The sequence below is a fragment of the Puma concolor genome, chromosome A2 (genome assembly GCF_028749965.1).
Source record: "Puma concolor isolate L17-30 chromosome A2, mPumCon1.1.hap2, whole genome shotgun sequence".
NCBI classification, from domain to species: domain Eukaryota; kingdom Metazoa; phylum Chordata; class Mammalia; order Carnivora; family Felidae; genus Puma; species Puma concolor.
In genome coordinates, this window is record NC_141668.1 from 78121439 (window position 1) to 78144145 (window position 22707).

The window sequence follows — 22707 nt, forward strand, 5'->3', positions numbered from 1 at the left end:
TCCCTGTTCACATGCTTTCTCTCTCACTCTCTCCCTCTTTCAGGAAGGAAGGAAGGAAGGAAGGAAGGAAGGAAGGAAGGAAGGAAGAAGAAAGGAAGGAAGGAAGGAAGGAAGGAAGGAAGGAAGGAAGGGAGAAGAAAGAAAGAAAAAGAAAGAAAGAAGGAAAGAAAAAAGGAGAAAAGAAAGAAATGAAATAAAGGAGATAGTCAACTGAGCTGAAAACTGCCGATAAGAAAAAAGTATCCCTTGGGTCTTCAACACTACTGTCAAGCCATCCATTTAGCACTCAATTCATCTACTGCTCCTTGTTCTGATTCCACAGTCACCCAATCACTTTCTGATTAAGAACTGATTTTACATGCAATTCTTGTAGAGGAAGAATTCATCCAGAACAAGGACCTCAAGTATCTCTAGTTCCTCTGCGAAGATATCTTATAATAAACTAATAAAGCAGTTTCTGAATATGAATGCTTCCCATACATGATCACAGGAGTTTATTTGTTTGCTTGGGTTGCTTTAATAAAATACCATAGACTGGGTTACTTAAAAAAAAGATATTTATTTCTCAGAGATCTGGAGGCTGGAAAGTCCAAGATCAAGATGCCGGCCAATTCAGTCCCTGATTAGAGCGCTCTTCCTGGTGTGTGGAAGGCCACATTTTCTCTGTGTCCTCATATGGCAAGAAAGAAAGTGCTCGCTCTTCTTCTCCTCTTTCTTCTTCTAAAACCACTAATCCCACCATGAGGGCCTCACTCTCATGACTTCATCTAACCCTAATTACTTCCCCAAAGTCCCATCTCCAAATAGCAAAACACTGGGAATTAGGGCTTCAACATATAAATTTTAGAATAGAATTCAATCCTTATCAGGGAAAAATGTGGGTGTTCCCATGTGGCCATAAAAGCCTCAGCACAAACTACTACACAGGCATCTGTGTTCTAATCAGCACTGAATGTATAATGTGAGCTCATCTCAAGTCCTGATCATTCTTTTCTTGCAAAATGCACATCTCCGAATTCATACTGTTAGTAAAATCTGGAGTTTGGCACCTGAACAAAGTCAGTACCAGGTAAGAGTTGACCTGTCTTCAAACAGCTTCTGACTGGTAACAATCATAGGTGAAATCCATCTACTGAACTGTGGAGAGCTTCAGCCTCCTTGCACAACAAGAATTATACACATTTCCCTATGTATAAATACCGCTAGGACACAGGAAGTTCTAAAGCCATTTTCAACTTGCATTCATGAAGGAATTGAAGTAGCCCCTCAGTCACAGCAATCAGAGAAGCCTTCTCTTTCTGGATCTATAGTCCTCTACTTTGAGTTCTGGTGATCATTTTTGTGTGTTGTGTGCAAGTCCAATTCTAAGTTCTCTAGCAAATGACACAAAATGTTTCATTGTTGCTTATGCATGCTTACAGTAAAATCCCTAAGCACCAGGTTTTACTAACTGATTTATACTCTGCCTTCCTCTAACATGTTCTGCAAAACACTGGCTTCCTCCTCTACTTGCCAAAAGAAAAGTCTGAATGAGTCAGTGACTTTGTTTTCCCCAACTAACCTCAGTATGTTCCATCTTTGTTCTCTCTGCTCTGATCAGCATTAGCATTCTTCATATTTTGACCGTACCAAAGCATTTTTACCCTTTTTTTGCAGGAAATGTTACTTCTTTGATGTCAAAACCAAAATGCTTTCTTCCCCCTGGTTCAGCATCTGAGTATTTGCATTAACCAACCCTCTGCCCACAATACCCACACCCACCCCATACCTGCCAACAGGGCTCATAGGGCTCAGCAAAGTTTCATTAATATATATATATATGTTAATATGTATTCATATTTCATATATGTTAGTATGTTTTATTTATCCCAAAATCATCTATTAAAAATTGACTTAATAATTTCATTCCTAGACTCTTGGAAGGCTACGTCCATGCATGTTCTCATAACAACACGGTTTTGTACTTAGTTGAGCAACTTTTTTTTTGTTTTAAATTTTTTAACGTTTATTTATTATTGAGAGACAGAGAGACACAGACCGTGAGCAGGGGAGGGGTAGAGAGAGGGGGAGACACAGAATCTGAAGTAGGCTCCAGGCTCTGAGCTGTCAGCACAGAGCCCGACGTGGGGCTTGAACTCACAAACTGAGAGATCATGACCTGAGCCGAAGTCGGTCGCTCAACCAACTGAACCATCCAGGCGCCCCAAGCAACTTTTTTTTAAATAAAATTTAATAGAATATGTCTTAATTTTTCTGCACATAGACTTCATTTCTACATTTCACTCTTGGCTGGCTAACTCTCCTAAGTTTCTACCCACTCTGGGGTGCAATATTTTGCTACTTCCTCAGGATTCACCCATAGCACAGAGCTCATCTGCCCATTTTTCATGCCTTCCATTCTGAAGTGACTGTTATTTCTTAAGTTTATCAATTGCATCAATATTCCATTTCTCAAATATTTATCTGAAATATAGCTGTATGTCAAGTCTATTTTGTCACTGCCAAGATTTGGTCATTGCACAACTGATTTAGACCTAACTGGTGTCATTCGTTTTGCAGAAGCAAGGGGCTATGACAGTTTCTTGTAACAAAACTAACACTGCTTACTGGTAAGGAAATCAGATTATGAAATGCAGCTTCCTTTTCTTCGTTCTAATGATGCTTTCTCTTTAACTAAAAATTAACTGTGAGATTTCATTCTTTATCTTCTTAATTAAGTATATTCTTCCTTCATGGTTTCAGCAACTGGTAAGCAAACTGTACTCCAAAGCAAGAAGTCTAGTTCTTAGAATATCTGTTCCCATAACCCCACATAACCATGCTCATTCTGATGCTTGACTCTGTTGAGAGGATATAATATCACCCATATCCTGGTTTCCAAATACCTTTTCTGAATAAAAGGAATCAGGAATCCTTGGAGAAACAGCTGAATCTCACAAGTGGAATTCAAAATACATTCAGAGAATCTTGTGCCAGAAAAAAGCAAAGTGCCCCCAAAACCATGAGGGAGTAACCAGATAACACAGAAGCTAGCTTGACGGGACTCTCATAGCTCAAATCAACGACAATTTTATCATGAAAATAAATATACCAAAAACCCACACACGAGTATTCACAGCAGCTTTATTCATAATTGCCAAAACTTGGAAGGAACCAAGATGCCTTTCATTAGGTGAATGGAAAAATAAACGGTGATACATCCAGAAAATGGAATATCATTCAGTGCTTTAAAACAATGAGTATTTGAGCCATGAAAGAACATGAAAGAATCTTAAATGCATATTACTAAGTAAAAGAAAACAATATAAAAAGGCCAGGCAGTATATGATTCCAATTCTACAACATTCTGGAAAAAACTAAACTATGGAGACAACAAAAAGATCCGTGGTTGCCAGGGGCTGAAAAGGGAAGGGAGGAATAAATAGATGGAGAGAATTTTTAGGGAAGTGAAAATATTCTGCATAATACCTTAATAGATACATGTCACCATACGTTTGTCCGAACCCATAAGAATGTACAACACGAAGAGTAAACCCCAATGTAAACTATGGACTCTGGGTGCTTACGGTGTGTCAGTGTAGGTTCATCAATTATAGTAAGTGTACCACTCTAGTGAGTGACATTGATAATGAGGATGCTTTCTGGGTGGAGGGAGGGGGATAGTTGGGGTATCTCAGTACCTTCCTCTCAATTTTTCTGTTACCCTGAAACGTCTCTTTAAAAAAATTTCAAAATAAGTCAAAAATACAGAGGGTAATACATTATAACACTGAATTCAATAGGAATCTCTGGGTCCCTGTTTATAATAAACAAATGAATAAACAAATAAATGACAGAAAGGAAAACTCTTTCTTACAGTAAGATGCCAACTCATAAAGAAGCAAGAACAGAGTTGAAAAATCACCATTTTACAAGCATTATAGTAAAAACTGATCCAGGCAAGAATCATCAAGAGGTGCTAAATCTCCTGGCCAAAAATTTAAAAGTAACAAGTTATTTATGTGGTCTCAAAGTATTTTCCCACAAAGTACATATTAGTTTCAAAAGAAAAAAACAGTAACAGTAGAGTGGAGGAACTGGCAACAGCTTAACTAAGTGATCAAAGTAACATCACCTAATGAGGTGTGCTTTCAAATGTGAGAAGGAAAATAATTTGTATGTAGTATTCTGCCAAAAATATGTAACCTGGATGCAATCAAAGCAAACATCAAAGACATCCAAGTAGAAGGCCATGTTGTAAAATATTTGTCCTATGTTCTTTTTTTTTTTTTTAATTTTTTTTTTTAACGTTTATTTATTTTTGGGACAGAGAGAGACAGAGCATGAACGGGGGAGGGGCAGAGAGAGAGGGAGACACAGAATCGGAAACAGGCTCCAGGCTCTGAGCCATCAGCCCAGAGCCCGATGCGGGGCTCAAACTCTCGGACTGGGAGATCGTGACCTGGCTGAAGTCGGACGCTTAACCGACTGCGCCACCCAGGCGCCCCAATTGTCCTATGTTCTTAACAAACATCAATGGTATGAAAAACAAAGTTGAGGAGTTCTTCCAGTTTAAAGAAGACTACCATATGAAGACATATGATGACTAAATGCAATATACAATCTTGAACTAGGGGAAAAGTTCTGTAAAGGATATTGTATTTGCATTCTCCAGAGAAACAGAATCAATAAAATGTGTGTGTGTGTGTGTGTGTGTGTGTGTGTGTGTGTGTGTGTGTCTATATTGAAAGAGATTTATTATAAGGAACTGGTTCAGGCAACTAAGGAGGCTGGCAAGTCCCAAAATCTGCAGGGTGAGTTGGCAAGTAGGACACCCAGGAGAACCAATGGCATAGTTCCAGTCTAAAAAACCTGCCTGCTTGACAATGAAGAAGAGTTGGTGTCTCAGTCTGAGCCTAAAGGCATGAAAAAGCTGATGTCTCAGATCATCAGACAGGAAGAATCCATTCTTACTCTGGGACTGTGAGGGTGAGTTTTTTTTTTTTTTTTTTTTTTTTGTCTAGTTCAGGCTTTCATCTGATTGGATGAGGCCCACCACATTAGGGAAAGCAAACTGCTTTATGCAGCCTACTGATCTTAATGTTAGTCTCATAAAATGAATGCATGCATGCATGCATGCATGAATGAATTAATAAATAAATAAATAAATAAATAAATAAATAAATAAATATTAATCTCACCCAAAAACACACTCACAGAAACACCCAGAATAATGTCTGACCAAATCTCTGGATACCCCATGATCTAGACAATTTAACACATAAAATTTTAACTACTGAAGACACTACTGGAGAAATTGACAAAATCAAAATACAGTTTACAAATGAGATAAAAGTATTATATAAATGTTAAGTTTCCTTAATTTTATTGCTATAATTTGGCTGCATAAGAGAATATCCTTGTTTTAAGGAAATACACACTGAAAAGTTACTGGTTCAAGAGGCATGCTGTATACAACATATTTTCAAAGCAACCTATGGCATTGGAGAAAATATCTGCAAATTATGCATCTGATAAGGGGTTGATATCCAAAATAAATTTTAAAATCCATTCAACTCAATAGCAAAAAATAAATAAAATAATTTGATTTTAAAATGAGCAACAGATCTGAAAAGACATATTTTCCAAAGAAGACATACAAATGATCAACAGAAAATAGGAAGATGTCCAACATCACTCGTCATCAAGGAAATGCAAATCAAAACCACAATGAGATGACATCGCACCCCTACCAGAATGGCTAGTATCAAAAACACAAGACATAACAAGTGTTAGTGAGGATATGAGGGAATGGGAACCCCTGTGCGTTGTTGGTGAGAATGTAAATTCGTACAGTCTAAAAAGACAGTATGGAGGTTCCTCAAAAAAATGAAAAATATAACTACCATATGACGCAGCAATCCCACTCCTGGGGACGTATCTGAAAGACATGAAATCACTAAGAGGTAAATGCACCCCCATATTCACTGCAGCACGACTCACAATAGCCAAGACATGGGTACAACCTAAGTGTCCACTGACAGATGAATGGATAAAGAAGATGTAGTATATACACACAATGGAATATTATTCAGCCATACAAAGATGGATATCCTGCCTTTTGTGACAACATGGATGAACCTAGAGGGCATTATGCTGCGTGAAACAAGTCACAGAGAGAAAGGTACGTCACTTAAGGTGGAATCTAAAAAAGCTGAACTCATAAAAAAATACAGAGTAGAACAGTGTTTGCCAAGGGCAGGGTGGTGGGGGACATGGGGAGACGCAGGTCAAAAGGGTACAAACTTCCAGCTATAAGATTAATAAGTTATAGGATCTAATGTACAATATAGTGATTATAATTAATATTAGTGTACTGTATATTTGGAAGTTGTTAGGAGAATAGATCTTAAATGTGATTACCACAAAAAAGAAAAAATGGTAATTACGTTAATGGATGGAGGTGTTAACAAACCTTATTGTAGTAATCATGTCACAATAAATACATGTATAACATCACCAAGTTGTATACCTTAAGCTTATATATGTTACATGTCAAGAATATATCCATAAAAGCTGAGAAAATATAAATGCTAAAAAAATAAAAAATAAATATTATCAAAAACAAAAAACTACATAATTTCAAATAGTTCAGAAAAAAATAACAATATATAGAGAGATAAACCAAATGTTGTAATATGTCAAAAACTGTTGAATGTAGATTAAAAAAAGTATAACTGAGTTTCTGTAACTTTTCTGTCAGATTTAAATTATTTCAAAACAAAAAGAAAGAGAGAGAGCCAATCCCAGATCCCTAGAATCAGTAAGTTTCTTATTTCATTGATTAGAAGTTCTTATTTAATTGATTTGGGTTGAGGCTATATGTGGAGTTTTTTTAAAGCTCTCCAGGTAATTCAAAAGTACAGCCAGATTGCGGTGCCTGACTGGCTCAGTGGGTTGCGTGACTTTGGCTCAGGTCATGAGTTCGAGCCCCATGTTGGGCTCTGTGCTCACAGCTCAGAGCCTGGAGCCTGCTTCCGATTCTGTGTCTCCCTCTCTCTCTGCCCCTCCCCCAGTCACATTCTGTCTCCCTCTCTCTCTCCGCCCCTCCCCTGCTCTCCCTGTCTCTCTCGCTCTCAAAAATAAACAAAAACATTTTTAAAAAGTTAAAAAAAAAAAACAAAAGTTCAGCCAGATTGAACAATCATGCAACTAAAGGTACCTACTCTCACCTGTAAAATGGTCCCATGATATATTGAGTTTAAGCACTAAATCTACTCCTCCCTCCTACCAGTTGTTTTAATAAGATCAAATTATTAAGTATATAATCGGCAAAAAGTTTAATAAGGCAGACACCAGAAAAGCCATTTCTGGGGCTTACTTCATATATGAAATCCAGAGTCTACACCCACCTGGCATCTGTGAGTCTTCCTCTCACACCACCCATGGGGTCATTAACACACAGGCTGAGCACTGAAGCCAAATGCTCGATATGGACTGAATTTCATCCCGGGGGGAAGAGAATCGCCCTAGCTTGAGACTGTGTGAGTGACAAGAGCTCGTCTTCCTAAGCATGACAGTGAATCCCGAAACAACCAGCTGCAGACAACCCAGTGAGTAATGAACTTGAGCAGGTCAGTAGAGGACCACATGATTTACATTCATTAAAACTAATTAAAACCACAGGCAGGAACAAAAAGCTAGTGACTTTTATAATCAACAATTATTGGACTGCATCACAAACTACTAACAACTCTTTCAAAAACTTTCTTCTCTAACCAGTTAACTCTCTGTATCCCACACCCCAGACCAGAGTTTAGTATTGCATTTTGCATTCTGCCAGGGAGGTTATTTTATTATTCTGGAATAGAGACCCTAACGATCATGACATTTATCTCCAGTGTCAAATGTAAACAGTCTAAGCAGAGATCTATGACTTCACCTGATCCAATGGAGATGTGGCGTTTCATACATCCCTTCATTCTTTCTACAAACATTTGTTGAAAACTTATGCTCTGAAAAGTATAATACAGTTATATTTGTGATCCAAGAGCCAGTCTTTGCGAAGTATGCAGATGGCCTCTGAGGCCACCTGTGAGGACCATTAGATCCACTTTCCTGTCAGTGCTTCAATGTACAGGTCTGGTTTAATCTCCAACTCAACATCATAATCAATCCTCACGTGAAGTTCTTTGACTAGATAATAAAAACCGGCACTTTCCATTCCAACTCCAAGATCTGCAATGAATGTTGTAACGTTGATAAACTCAAATGGTGCATTCCAGTAAAAACATTGAGTATTCAGTGCTAATGATTCTGTACGTTTAAATAGATATTCAGGGAATGGTGTAAGAGGTATGCTGTGGGAGTCATAAGAGATAAAGTAGAAAGAGCAGTTTAAGAAGATGACCAAGCCCTTGGAGTTCATCAAAAGAGATGAACAAACTGTGTTATAATTTACCACACACTGGACCTCACAGTTTCCTAACAACTGTATGACCTGTCATACCTCTGTTCCTTGACACATCCTATTCTCTGACTGGGAATCTCCTTTCCCTTCTCTCCCTGGACAAAATCCATCCCAACTGAAGTGAAGTCTCCTTACTTAAGGCAACTTCAGTAACTCATATTACACTTAGCGGTTTTTGGGTTTGATTTTTGTTTTGTTTTGTTCTTGAGAAGTGCCTGTCACCCATATATTATTAGCTCCTGTGGGACTGGACTGTCATATTCATCTTCATAATCTCACGTGACTAGCAAAGTGCTTGGGGTACAGGGTAAGGCCCCAATAAATATCTGCTAAATTTGAATCAAACAGAAAGGAATACTATCATCCTGAATTACTAAGGCAAAGATTTTTCATATCATTGAGCAGATGCTGGTAGAGAAGAAAAACATTTTTTTTAAGTATTGGCCCCCAGCTTTTGACAAAAAGAAAAGGATGTGGTAGCAAATATTGCCACTGTTCAGTACAATTAGCAAGACATATACACAACACTATACACAACACAGTGCTTTCAGAGACTCCTTAAGGAACGATTCAACTCCTTTTCCCAGTGAGATGTAGCATACAGTTAGCGTTAAACAACAGTCACACTGTGGTCTGAGGCAAGATAAGCATTTAGTAACACCTGTGCTGCAGCAGGCTGCATCTTTCCACCTTCAGGCTGCAGATTCAAATAAAGAAAATCAGTTCCATGTCCCCTCTAGGAATCAAACCAAGCCAACATTATTAATAACCCTTTGGTCCTGGAATATTTACTGATGTGCCACTTCCCTTAAGCCAACAATAAATATTTAGCTGGTCCCATAAAACTAACAATCTGAGAGTCAATCATAGTTCTGTCAATGGTCAGAATGGTCAAACAAGAAGCCATTTTTTGTTTCTTTGGCTTTTTTTTAACCCTTTCTGATTCTAGCTTGCATATCCTATGACTGTCTCTTCAGTCAAAACTAAAGATGCTAGTTCAAACCACTTCTGTGAACATTCTTTAACTTTTCCAAAAAGAAAATTATCAACACTTTTAATTTTTCCCAAAAGATATTACATCCAAGCACTCATTTTTACTCTGTTCTATTTCAAACTTATCTCCATGGCCAATTAAATGGTCTTCATTATTTGGAAACTAATGCGGTTTTACAGAAAAACATTTTCCTACAGTTTCTAAGAATGCCATCTTTCAATGCCAGGTGAGCGTATTGTGTTCACTTAAAAAACTAAAAGTCCAGTTTCTACAGTTTTACCTGGCTACATTATTCATATTGAGAAATATCAAATGAAAACAATTCAAGTGACCTTCAAAGATCTAGTATCATCCCATAATCCTAACCAAACACTAGTTATTCATAAATTTAGTTTGGTGTCATTATAGTTTGGTATAAAACATAAACTTATTTTGCAATCAAAAAATTTTTAACCTGAAGAACATGAGGACTATGATCAACAAATTGGTTAAATGCCAACATTTCAGATAAAATAAAACATTACAATGAGAAGGAAGCCCTATTTATCAAGTTCACGCTGAACGATGTATGTCACAAATGAGAATTCATTACTGCATTACAACTGGAGCAAACATTGAATTTCTTTCTTCTGTTCAATTATTTTAATGACCTGAATTGATTGCCATTTTTTTCCATCCACCCCACTTCTGCAAATCGATATCAGATCATGGTGACAAAAAGGGGCCTAGACAAAATAAGAGATTGAAATTTATATTCCTCAAATATATTTTCATGCCCTTCCAGTTACTCTTAACTTCAACTGGTTAATTTGCACCACAGAACAAAATTCAGTAATGAGAAAATTATATTTTATTTATTTATTTATTTTTTATTTTTTTTAATGTTTATTTATTTTTGAGACAGAGACAGAGCATGAGTAGGGGAGGGGCAGAGAGAGAGGGAGACACAGAATCCGAAGCAAGCTCCAGGCTCTGAGCTGTCAGCACAGAGCCCGACGCGGGGCTCGAACCCACGGACCGTGAGATCATGACTGAGCCGAAGTTGGCCGCTTAACCAACTGAGCCACCCAGGCGCCCCGAGAAAATTATATTTTATCCATATAATTCCTATACATATTTTCACTTCAAATGTGAAATTGGAAAACGACCACTACAATATTCATTGCAATGAGAAATTGGTTGAAGGGAAAGAAGAAGAAAAAAATTAACTAGAAGTGTATGGGATTCTAACAAAGAGTCACTGTCAATTAACCAGAAGTTAAACTCTAGGAGAAAATATTCCAGGCTTAAGTGAGCCATCACAGCTTGTAATTTGTTTGAAATATTTGGCTAGACAGTATTTAATCCAGCGTGATAATAATAATAACTAACCACTCTAAATGCCTCACAACAACTGAAAAGGTAGGTACTATCACTACTCTTGCTTTACACATATGGGGGTAAGTTCAGAGAGGCTAAATAGTTTGCCAAAGGTTCTATGAGGGAGCTGAGATTCAGGGTCAGAGCACCTGACTCCAGAAACTCCACTTCTTACAGTCGTCTAAATCACTTCCGAACCGCACATGCTCAGATCAGGCCCTGCATCTAAATACCGAGGTCCCAGAAAGTAGGGTAGCAGGTACACACCCTCCGCAGAAAAAGAGAAGACAGTCATCCATCTGTCTTGGCTTTGACAACGCTAGCCTTAGATGATGTGAACCAAGAATAATTAATTCACTTAAATTTGTTTTCTATCTCAAACTTGACGTCTCTGGGTCTTTCTGAAACCCATGGGTCTACACAGTATTTATTCTGTGTAGTTTTATGGTTTGTGAAAAAGGAGCCCCTTTCTTTATAGGAAATATTGTACTCCGAAAATCTTTGATTTATTGATCTGAATCCGCATGTGGGCAACATGACAAGAGCTTGTTATTCGTGGGGGGATTCAATCGATCACACTGCTGCCACATGGAAGGGATTTTTTTTTTAAGAAATAATTGAGAACAGTAAAGGAGGGAGAGGATCTTCAGAGTTTTCAGGGCAGGAATAAGGAACAGAGAGACAGATTTATGCTGATTGAGGTTACGAACGAAGTGACCTTTAAGGGTGTGCTGGAATCCTGAGCTACTCTTGCTGCAGCAACGGTATGAGACACGTGCAAAAGTGCACTAGAACAGAGGAAATAAATGGACCTGACACTCATAAAGCTGTGCCAAGCACTTAATTCAATCCGCCACTGAAATTGACTGCATCTCTTTGAATAGACAAAAGGGCAGAAGAGATGGTATTTTTAAAACAGGAAAGAGAAAAACCGTCAGATCATTTCCTGACTCCGGCAGTGTTAGTTGTTGCTAAATTAACAGAACATTTAGTACGTGAGCAAATTATCAAATCTTTAAATACAATTACGGCGCATTTTAAAATATCAGTTCTAATTATGTTTTCTTTTGACGAAGTAATTATACTTCAAGGAACTGTGATCAGAACAATTTTTTGCTGCCAAATCTGAGAACAGAAGGTGGAAAAGGTGCATTTAGATTATCTTACGAAAAGCTGGCTAAACTTTATATAACCCTCTTTCCTAGCCTTATAAAAGAAAGGCTTAAAAATAGACCAACAAACAAATTTTTATCTTCTTTCAAGTCACTCATTGATTTGTAATTTCATGTTCTTTAGTACAATGGTGGTCACATACTGTAGCCTGCTTTTCCCTCTACGGCTATTTTTTGTTCATATTTAAAATCATAGGGTAGAGCCAGGAGCTTTTTTGTGTTATTAGTCCAAAACAAATGAATTGAACCCTAAGGCCTCTTTTTCCCCAAGAGGAAGCAATACAATGCCCTTGGCTGGTACTTTAGACTTCAAAATTTCCAACAATATCTCCTCCCAGGACTCTATAACCATTTCTTTCCTTCTGAGGTCTTCGGCCCCTTTCACTTCCTCTCCCCCTCAACTTCTGTCTTAATGAATAAATGTTTCTCTCTTCACCTGAACGGGATTCATTCTGCCTCTCTGCCCTGAAATTGCTCCCTCAGGATCCTATCTGGCTCGCCCGCAAAATCTTTTGCACAGTTTAGGGGCAGCCCACAGCTACAAGGTCTAATATTCCTCAGCTTTATCCTTTTGTTGGTAGTTTTTCTTCCCCGATAAGGGGGAAAAAATCTATAAAATGCAAATGTGCAATGAATAAACCAGAGTGCAGACATATTGGTGAATTTGCTGGCACAGTTTTTTTCTCTCTGTAGTTAGTGTAACTCTGAATTAAATTCACCAAGAATTTAGCAGTAAATATTAAGAATGACCTGCATATTCTGAATTAAGAAAACGGTTATGGAGAAGGATAGGAGAAGCACAGGCCACACTGATGGGGGCAAGGGAGGAAGGTAAGGAAAAAGAAATGTAAGACGTCTCTGCCCCCAGAGGCCTCGCAATCTGGGAGGGGATATTTATATGCATGAAAACCTTTGAAAAGGACAGAAGAGAGCATATAAAGTACCAACTTATGCAATACTTGGCTCTTTTAGGTGGGTCTAGACATGTAAATAAGCCTCACTAAACTATCAGCTGCTTCAAGGTTGAGAATGTTCTCTGCTAAAGATAGAGGGAATTGAGGCTGACACAAACCTGAAAGGGAAATGGAGGAGGAGTGATTTCAATTCCAGGAACTTTTATCCCCAGCTGAGAGAAAATCATTGGTCAGCATACCAATGATTTACAAGTGGTACAGAGATCCTGGATTGAAAACTTTCCATTCCTACGCTGCTGAAGACCATAAGTGACAGTGTATTTTCTGCACATGCGCTAAGAACAAAGCACCCTGGAGCGGGAATGATGTGGAAAATTTACAGCAAGCAATAAACTTTGCTTATTTGACTGCTCCTAATCATCTTGGTAAATGAGTCTATTTCATTTTTAAAAACCCCTAAGTATCATTATCTTTTTCCTCTTTCTATACTTAGAGGTGTTTTGCACATCAGAAAACAAGTTTGGTCTCTCTTATCCTGACAAGTCCTATACTTTAGAAGACAATACTAAAATTTGAATGACATACTGGTTTTTCTTCTCTTCTGTCATTTGTATATAATCTGTATTCATGACAAACTATAAGGAAGTTATTCATTTTTTTTAAGTCTAAAGGAGGAGAATCTTGCTTAATCTTATTTGTACTCTCTCTTCAATGCAAAGCACGAACCTAAAAATCTCCTCCTTGATGTATGACAGTTATTTTATTATGTTCTGTGAGTTTGTCTCTTACTCATACAATTTCTCTCCTGAATAGGTGAGATGAGAAAAAAACAGTCTCCTTTTGGTGGGAATCATGACTACTGAGTGTGTCAAGAAAACTGTAGTGCTTTCTTGGTTAAATTTCAGGGATTTTTTTTACACATTCTGAAAAGTCTAGCACAAGTCCTAAAAAAATACAATTAACATTTTTTGTCCTTTACCCACAGGAAAAAAGTTATTGATGATGCTAAGTATATCAATTATGTCATCAAGAAGAATTCAGTGAGGCAGGTTCTCAAAATACGTAAATTCTCCTAACGTCATAAACCAGCCATCTAGGAAGCATCATGGATTCAGTTAAAGTACCTAGGCTACTCTAGAGCAAATGGAAATGTCACATACTAACTAAAGGGTAGACTATCCCTCTTTGACAATCCTAAACATACACTATCTTTTCTACTATGATTCCTAACACTTCCCGAAAAGTGTTTCCAGGTTGGATGGAATACACTTATGGTGAACTTTCTCTTACTGTGAAACCCTATTGCACCTTAGGAACTCACCCTGCTCTTTATTATCAGGTATTTGCCTTGGACTCATTCTCAAACTTCTCCATAATTTTGTCTTGTGCTCCTCAACTAGACTGTCACGGGCAGAGAAAAATTATGACATCTTTTTACTCCTCACAGATCCTAGCAGAATCTGGGACCAGCAGTCATGCTTCTGAAATCATGGATGGGTAAACGGAATGAAAGGACGTATTGACCATTCTGAAGCCCCAGTATGCTAGTAACCCTGAAGGAATAATACTGCACAATGTACAGCTGAAAAAAGTCTGCTTTACAATATATTTTGATTTGTTTGACTTTTTGTGTGTTTCATACTATCAACCTGGGGGGTGACAAACAATGGGCTTTGTTCAATTTTTTTCACCTTGCTTTGCTGACCTATTAGCATTTACATACTTATGAGGTTTCCTATTGAAGGAAGATGCACAGTTGGCCTTCATGTTGGGTTAAACCATGATCAAATAACAGTAATCCCATGTGGCTCAACCTAAGAACTTCTTTTTTAAGATTTTTATCAGTTTCAGCCCCACCACACCACCTGTGGGGTGTGTCTGTGTATATGCGTGTCCTAGGGATCGGGAGACTGGATGAGAAAACCTAAAACTTGCCAGAAAGAGAAACTGAGGAGAAATGAAGTAATCTGCTCAAATACTCTGTTTCTAAGATTGAGAAAGAAAACCAGCAGATGAACTTCTGCCATGGTCTGTTGTATAAATTGCATTGTTGTTGCTGTTATTGCTTATTTTTATATGTAGTTTTGCTCCCCTAAAACATTTTCACATTCAGTCTTTTCCCATAGGATGCAAATCAAAAGCAACGGTAAGAGAATTCACACAGGAGTCGTTTAGGGTCCAGAAGTCTGATGGAAAGGAAGCCTGGGGAAGATGTGGGAGCCGCAGAGAGTAAAGGCACTGATCCCGCATAGAGCCAGCTAGGGTAGACATACTCCAAAGCTGGGCTGTCCCTGCTGAACAGATAGTTTAAAGTTCTCTGGTGGTTATGAGAATGCTGTAGCTGCGAAACTGCTATTAATGGGTCGGAAAATCTGTTTAAATTCCTATAAGACTAAGGATTTTTAACTGAAAATGTATGTAGGCTCCTGAAGAAGCCTATTCAACGATGATCTGATAAAGGTAATTTTTGCCTTGAGTTTTTTTTTTAGTAAGTTAAAATGTGTTTAATTTAGTTTTGTTTCCTAAAGGACTCATTAATTATCATATTATGTTCTTTTTCTTCTAGCCATAGTGTCATAAAATTAGTTCTAATATATTTATGGATAAGCAAAAATGCTATTTGATCTCATGGGGTTTTTTCAATCATTTAAGCCAAATGTATTAGGATTACCTTAATGATCTTTAAATTCATTATATGTTCTATTTCAAGATGAGTATTTATTCGAATTGCTAAACATCATTCTTCTGTGTCTAATTATGTCTAATTAAAGCTAAAATAGCATTCCTGGAAAATGGAGAAAAAGAAATTCCTATTTAATAAAAGGGGAAATAATCTACCAATTAGCCCATTAAAATAAAACAAAAAGAAAAGATGAATAAATTGCTGATTTGGGGAGAAATGCACATCTTCACAAATAACTAAACAAACACAAATCAAGATCATTTTTAAGTGCCATTACATAGTCATTAAACTAGCAGAAAGGAAATAAAATTTAAAAGCCAACACTGGAAAGATCGAGGGAATGAAAAAGGTTGGGGGTTCTGAGAATTGTTCACTCTTTCTGGAGAACAATTTGGCACATGAAAATTAAGGGCAGAAACCACATCTCTTTTATTTTTAAATAATCGCCATCATATGCCCAGCAGCTAGCACAAATTCTGACATATATCAGGAAATGAATAAATATTTGATGAAAGAATGAGTGCATAAAATGGTTCCTGCCCATTGCCTTCTTAATTCCACTTTGGGGAATATGGACAAAAGAAATAACCTACAAGACAAATTAAGACTTCACACAGCTATTCATACTAGTGAAAAATTGGAGACATTCCATAAGCCCCAAAATAGGAGAATATACAAGCCTGATTAAATGTTACCTGTATCATGGTATATGGACCATGTTTAAACAACAACAAAGTGTCCGCATAGGTTAATACCGAGTCTCTCTGGGAAGACTGAGGGAGCAGAATGGACAAAGCCAACGAGGGAGTCCAGGTGAGCTCTGTTTGGGCGTCCTGATAAGAAACGTCAATCGCCCAATGAAATAAATTTGAAATGTTCCAAAATGGCTCCAGTAAGTCTAGTATAGACAGTATACAGCAACATTGACATCTGAGAAAGAAAATTTCTAACCACTGACAACAGAATTGAAGGAAGAAGTGGAGCATTCTCATGACTCACATTACCCTGAGATTAAAAAGATTTCCTTACCTTTGATGACCTACCTCTGTAGGTAAAGAAATTTTACAGAGTTGAAAAGGAGATTTAAACTGAAAAACTAAAATTGAACTGCTGAGAAGCTATAATCCACAATCTACCCATTGCTTGATATATCTTGAAAGCAACAACTCAACTCCGAGTTTGTATAAAGTGATACCTCAGATGCAGCAAGGAATACATTTATAGAGCAGGCACAGTAAGGCTGCTAAATGTTAACAGTGATCATTTAAAGGGACGTTGATTTTATTCAAACAATTGATGTGTTGAAGTATAACAATGGAGCTGGAGGCCCATTTTCAATTAATTTAATGTTATTATAATTCCCAATATTTAAATAAATTTAGATAGAAGTTGTTCTTTTTGACACTAAGATAATAAAAATATTTGAGACTAACAATAATGGGACACTAAATGGCATCAAAATCATTAAGCCTCTCATGGTTACTCTGTATATTTTAGTTCAATCAATCGAATAGTAAAAGAAAAGGGATATATTAAAATAGTTCTGTAGATAACATACAGGAATTAATAAGTGTAAACATTTCTTTGCAGTGTTTGATAGGTGCTATCAAAATTTCACAATAATATGCTAAATCATAATTTGTTAAATCACTTCAAGTGTCCAGACAATTCTTGGGCCCATTAAAGAAATTAAAATATTTTACTCTATTTCTTCAGTAAGTTAATTTAGATAATCTAATGATTATCCTTTTCTTTATCTTAACCTATAGCAGATCTTACAAAATTAGTTTAGCTCAGCCATAAACACACAAATCACACAAATCACACAAATCACACAAAACACACAAAACACACAAATCATGTGTTTAAAACAGAAGGTTAGGAAACCATTTATGAAATTAAAGGCCAAGGCCTTTAATACTGTGGATTTCTGTTCATGTTATGTTTCCTCAGGAACGTAGTTTATTTGCTCCTATATTGAGTAGATCCAAAGCGAAAGGGAAATTTTTGTTATTTTTACTACATGACTCCTATTTGAGAATAAACTATTTATGCCAGAATTATCTCAAATCTTCTGGCTTATAAGGATGAAGAGAACATTCTAAAAGTCAGAGGTAGGAAGAGTCATTTAGCCAGGACTCAACTGTAGATAACAGAAACCATTCTGGCACCATTCAGTTCAGGAATAGATGTAATGTTGGGAATCAGGCCCTTACCACATTGCTGGAAGGACCCGAGGAGCAGGAATGACTCCCAAAACACTGTCACCAAATTGCCCGACCAAAGAATCTCTGATCACTGCTATAACTGAGAACAAGCATTTAGCAAACTCCTCAACAAATGTAAATACAATTGATTATCTTTATTCATGGTAGTTATGTTCTATAAAGTCACTGTGGATGCTGAAGTACTGAATGTTCCTTGGGAAAACACAGGGTTAGATTCTTGCAAGCCTCTGATCACATTTCCATCAACCAACTGATGCATAACCTTGTTTTATGTGTATTTCAGATTAAAAATGCCTTTTTAAATATATATTAATGATTCATTAATGTAGAAATCACAGCCAACATGCTTGAATGAAGTTTACCACACACATTATCTCCATAAGGCACATTACAGCCTTCTTGTGCATAGGAGCACAAGACAGTATTTCAGCAATATGCTTAGGGTCCATTTTAAATCACCAACAAAAAGCACAAAAATGCAAAACACATGGCACTAAACAGACAAGGCAAAGGATGTGTGGTCGCAATACAAAAGCTAAATCAAGAAGGCAAAGTGGTCGGCCTTGTTTGATCTCAGGAACATGTACATGGGCCAACTCTAATTTTTTACGCACATGTCTATGAATGACCTCAAAAGTGCCATGAGAATTTATTTTAGGGTTACAAATAAATTCCAGTGAGTAGGAGAATTCACAAAAAATGGAATCCATGAAAAATGTGGATCAATTGTACCTGAAAGGAAAGTGGAACCTCACCCTGATTTTCCAATAAGTTCTTAAAACCAATACATAGTCAATACATTTTAAGAACAAAGCAAGAATACTTAGGGATGGTACATTAAGGGGACATGAAAAAATATATAATTTCTGAGAAAACTTAAACCTCATCCTCTTTTCTAATGGCCTAGTGCACAGAAACAATCATAAATATTTGTTGAATGAATGAATAGAGTTGAGAACACCGCTTCCTTTAGCAAAGCTAATTACAAGGCTGGTGGACTGGGAATGTTCAATAAAATCTCAGTATTTGGGTCTCCCCAGAATCTGCAATTCACATCATCAGGAAAAACCATATGAATAAATTTTACATTTAAACTTTCCATTAGAAAGGAATTTGCAAAACATCTTTGGTAATAAAGGGAAAATCTTGAAAAACTGTCTAGGAAATAGGAAGACAGCTTTGAAAAAATGTTTTAGATGTACCTCTTTATGTATTTAAAGCACTTATTCGATGGGGCCCATGGGTGGCTCAGTCAGTTAAGCGTCCCACTTTGGCTCAGGTCATGATCTCAAGGTTCATGAGTTTGAGCCCTGCGTTGGGCTCTGTGCTAGCAGCTCAGAGCCTGGAGCCTGCTTCAGATTCTGTGTCTCCTTCTCTCTCCGCCCCACCCCTGCTCACACTCTGTCTCTGTCTCTCTCAAAAATAAATAAACATTAAAAAAATTAAAATACTCATTCAATTAATTCTGATTCAATTTCCAAAGGGACAGCTTTTTTTCAATCTTTGTTAATTCTGGCTTCTTTTTCTATGTGAACTCTAAAAAAATAAGATGTCATTTTAAAAACGGATGAAAACATTCTGCTAATTCAGATTCTTTCACTAACCACTGACTTAGAAAACGAAGCATTTCCTATATGATCTCCATACTCCAACATCCCACGATCCTGTGATTTGTCCACATTATTGAGGTCATTTTTACATTGACTGTATATATCTATAATAAGTTTCCATCCTCTGAACAGAGATTGCTTTCCCTTTGTCGCTAGCCCCTGTGTAGGTTTACATTTGAAGGCATTTTCTCCTCCTTCTCTCCTCCTTTTCCTCCTCCTGTTACTCTTCCTTCTTTCCAGGTCTGAGATTAGTTCTAAAAGTACATATCCATTTCCAAAATCTTAACTACATTTCTAGTTTAAATTCCTTTTTTTTTTTAAGTAATGTTTATTTATTTTTGAGAGAGAGAGAGAGAGAATAGGGGAGGCGTAGACAGAGGGAGACAAAGAATCTGAAGCAGCCTCCAGGCTCTGAGCTGTCAGCACAGAGCCCAATGCAGAGCTTAAACTCACAAACCGTGAGATCATGACCTGAGCCAAAGTCAGACACTCTAGCGACTGAGCCACCTAGGCGCCCCTACATTTCTAGTTTAAAAAGAAAAATCTACAAGTCACAAATTCAATAACATCTATAGTATATGGGATTAACTCATATTAATAAAAACCACTTTCCTTTATTAGACACATATATTATATGCCATCACAATTCAGAAAGAAAGGCGGGTGATATTCATATCCCCACCCTATAGGAGACACAAGTGCAACTGGCCCAGAAAGACTAAGAAATTTGTTCTAGGTCTCGCAGCTAGGAAGGGGAAGAACACCCATAGGTTGTCAAAGCCACTAATTTAATCACTATGCTATTCTGCTTCTGGACAGACATAGGATATGGGTATTAAAGGGATGCTTGATCCCAGTGCTTCATTAATATTCCTCCTACTAAAGGGAACATCATGATTTTATCTCCTCTTAACGTATTACTTACAAGGTTGTTTAAGTCCTTTAAAATATTAAATATTTAATTAGTCCTATTACAGCATCTCCCTGAGGCAAATAGTTAGCCTGTATAATTGTTATGTTGGTTAAAAAGAAGGGCAAAAGGAAGCATGAGCATAAATTAACAATAATAAAACAGATCATTACATTTCATGCCTGGAGATTAACATGGATAGCTTGCATCAAGTAAAATTGTAAGGTGATTATTAAGGTTAGTCTTTACAGATGACCTTAGTCATTACACTTTAACTGGGTCTCCATGCAGCAAGAATGACCAGTCAGTCCATTAAATATAAGGTTACCATTCTCACCCATTATCTCTCAAAGCGTCCACCAAGGACTCCTGCTTTTGAATCCCCTGGGGATTTTGTTTAAAAATGGAGATTTTGGTCCTCAACTGAATTATTTTTCCACATTTTTAGCAAGCATTTTCAAATGATTCTATGGTAAAATATCAACCAGTTTCTTTCTATGTCCTTATTCATAATGTAAATTTATAAGATACTATTTCTAATTAAATAATAGTTAAGAGAGTTTTATTCCCTTACAAGTCTGCAAATACCTTGAGATTTGAGACCATGCTTTATTCAATAATTATTCCATGTTAACAAAGAAACTGAAATAAAATTGAACCTCAAACTGTTTAAAGGTGAATGGCCTTCAACATGGTTGACTGGATTTTTTATTTATAAAATCTTCTTTTAGGAAAAAACATATATATTTATATAAACCACATAGCCATAGTCTCTAATAATCATCCATAACAATTCTGGGAAAGATATTTAAAAGTTGCTTCTTTTGTTACAGGGTTTAAGAGTCACCTATAAGCTCTCAGAAAATGGTTTCTTCCATTATCTAATCAGAAGACATTTGCAACAATGAAAGTTTCCACTAAAAAGAGAAAAACGCTTTTCACAGTTGGGATGTCAACATTTCTGCCAACATGCCTGGTATTCTAAGCCTCCTTGAACCAACAGTAGAACATTTTATTACTTTACCCACGTCTGAAAATTCAAACTTACTAAGATCTCGTATGTGCCAAAAGCCCACTTCAAAAGCACCTAATGCAGGAGGGAGGCTCAGTCCAAGGGACATATTAAATTGCACACTTAAATAAGGCTCTCAAGCTCTTGCCACTATATTCAGCTGTTTGATCTTCAAGAAACAATATACTACCATCATATTATTTTCATTCTGTCCCAAAAATCGTTTTGCAAAATCTAAATTTCATGACCTTAGCGTTTTCTGAAGACTAATAAGAAAGGTATATTTTTAATTTTTTTTTTCAACGTTTATTTATTTTTGGGACAGAGAGAGACAGAGCATGAACGGGGGAGGAGCAGAGAGGGAGGGAGACACAGAATCAGAAACAGGCTCCAGGCTCTGAGCCATCAGCCCAGAGCCTGACGCGGGGCTCGAACTCACGGACCGCGAGATCGTGACCTAGCTGAAGTCGGACGCTTAACCGACTGCACCACCCAGGCGCCCGGAAAGGTATATTTTTAGAATGCGTTTCATTTTCTTTTGCAAAGTATGACATTATGTGTTACATTGCCTTAGGAAGTTTTATACAAAGAGATACCTAATATATTCCTCTTAGTATTCACTAGTAGGAAAATGTGTTTCTCTCCAGATGAACATGAATGATCCTATTTATTTTACATCGAGAACCCAACAGCCTCTTACACTTCCCTGTTTGACTTCACTGCCCAAAAGATGAGAATTAAATTCAATTTTCAACTACAGCAACTAATCATTTCTTACTCAAGGTATAAGAATGTTTCACCTTCTTAAACTTATTTCTATAATTTTCCCATTTTTCTATGTAAGATAAAACTTGCTTGTTTTAAGTGGGTTTTATCACTGCAGGTCACTTCTAATGGTTTGAAGAAGGAGACAAGGAAAAAGCCAACATTCTTTTAAAGAATTAAGCAAAGGTAAGTCTGGAGGGGAATGTGACGAGATTATCTTTGGGCTCTGTGCTGACAGCTCAGTGCCTGGAGCCTGCTTCAGATTCTGTGTCTCTCCTGCTCTCTCTGCCCCTCCCCTGCTCGTTCTCTCTGTCTCTGTCTCTCTCTGTCTCTCTCTCTCAATAATAAATAAACTTAAAAAAAATCTTTAAAAAAAAAGGTTAAAAGTTTCACACTCCCTGTACTGATTACTATATCACCAAAACCTGGGGTGCAATCCAAATTTTTATTTAATAACCAAGAATCTCTATGTAAGGTAAAATGACCATGACCTGCAGGGCAACTGAAAAAGAGGGGCTCCACATTTGAGAGAAAAGACAGGCGGCAAAAGCAAGAAATTAAACAGCATTCCCAAACCCAGGATTATTGTACACAATTCTTAAATCCAAGTT

The 22707-nt window shown here is 37.1% G+C and overlaps 1 protein-coding gene across 6 annotated transcripts in view; it reads right to left on the reverse strand.

Moving 5' to 3' along the window:
* Positions 1–22707, reverse strand: part of LOC147583279 (uncharacterized) — a 401534-nt gene that overhangs the window by 258974 nt on the left and 119853 nt on the right. The gene's annotated exons all lie outside the window — the stretch shown is intronic.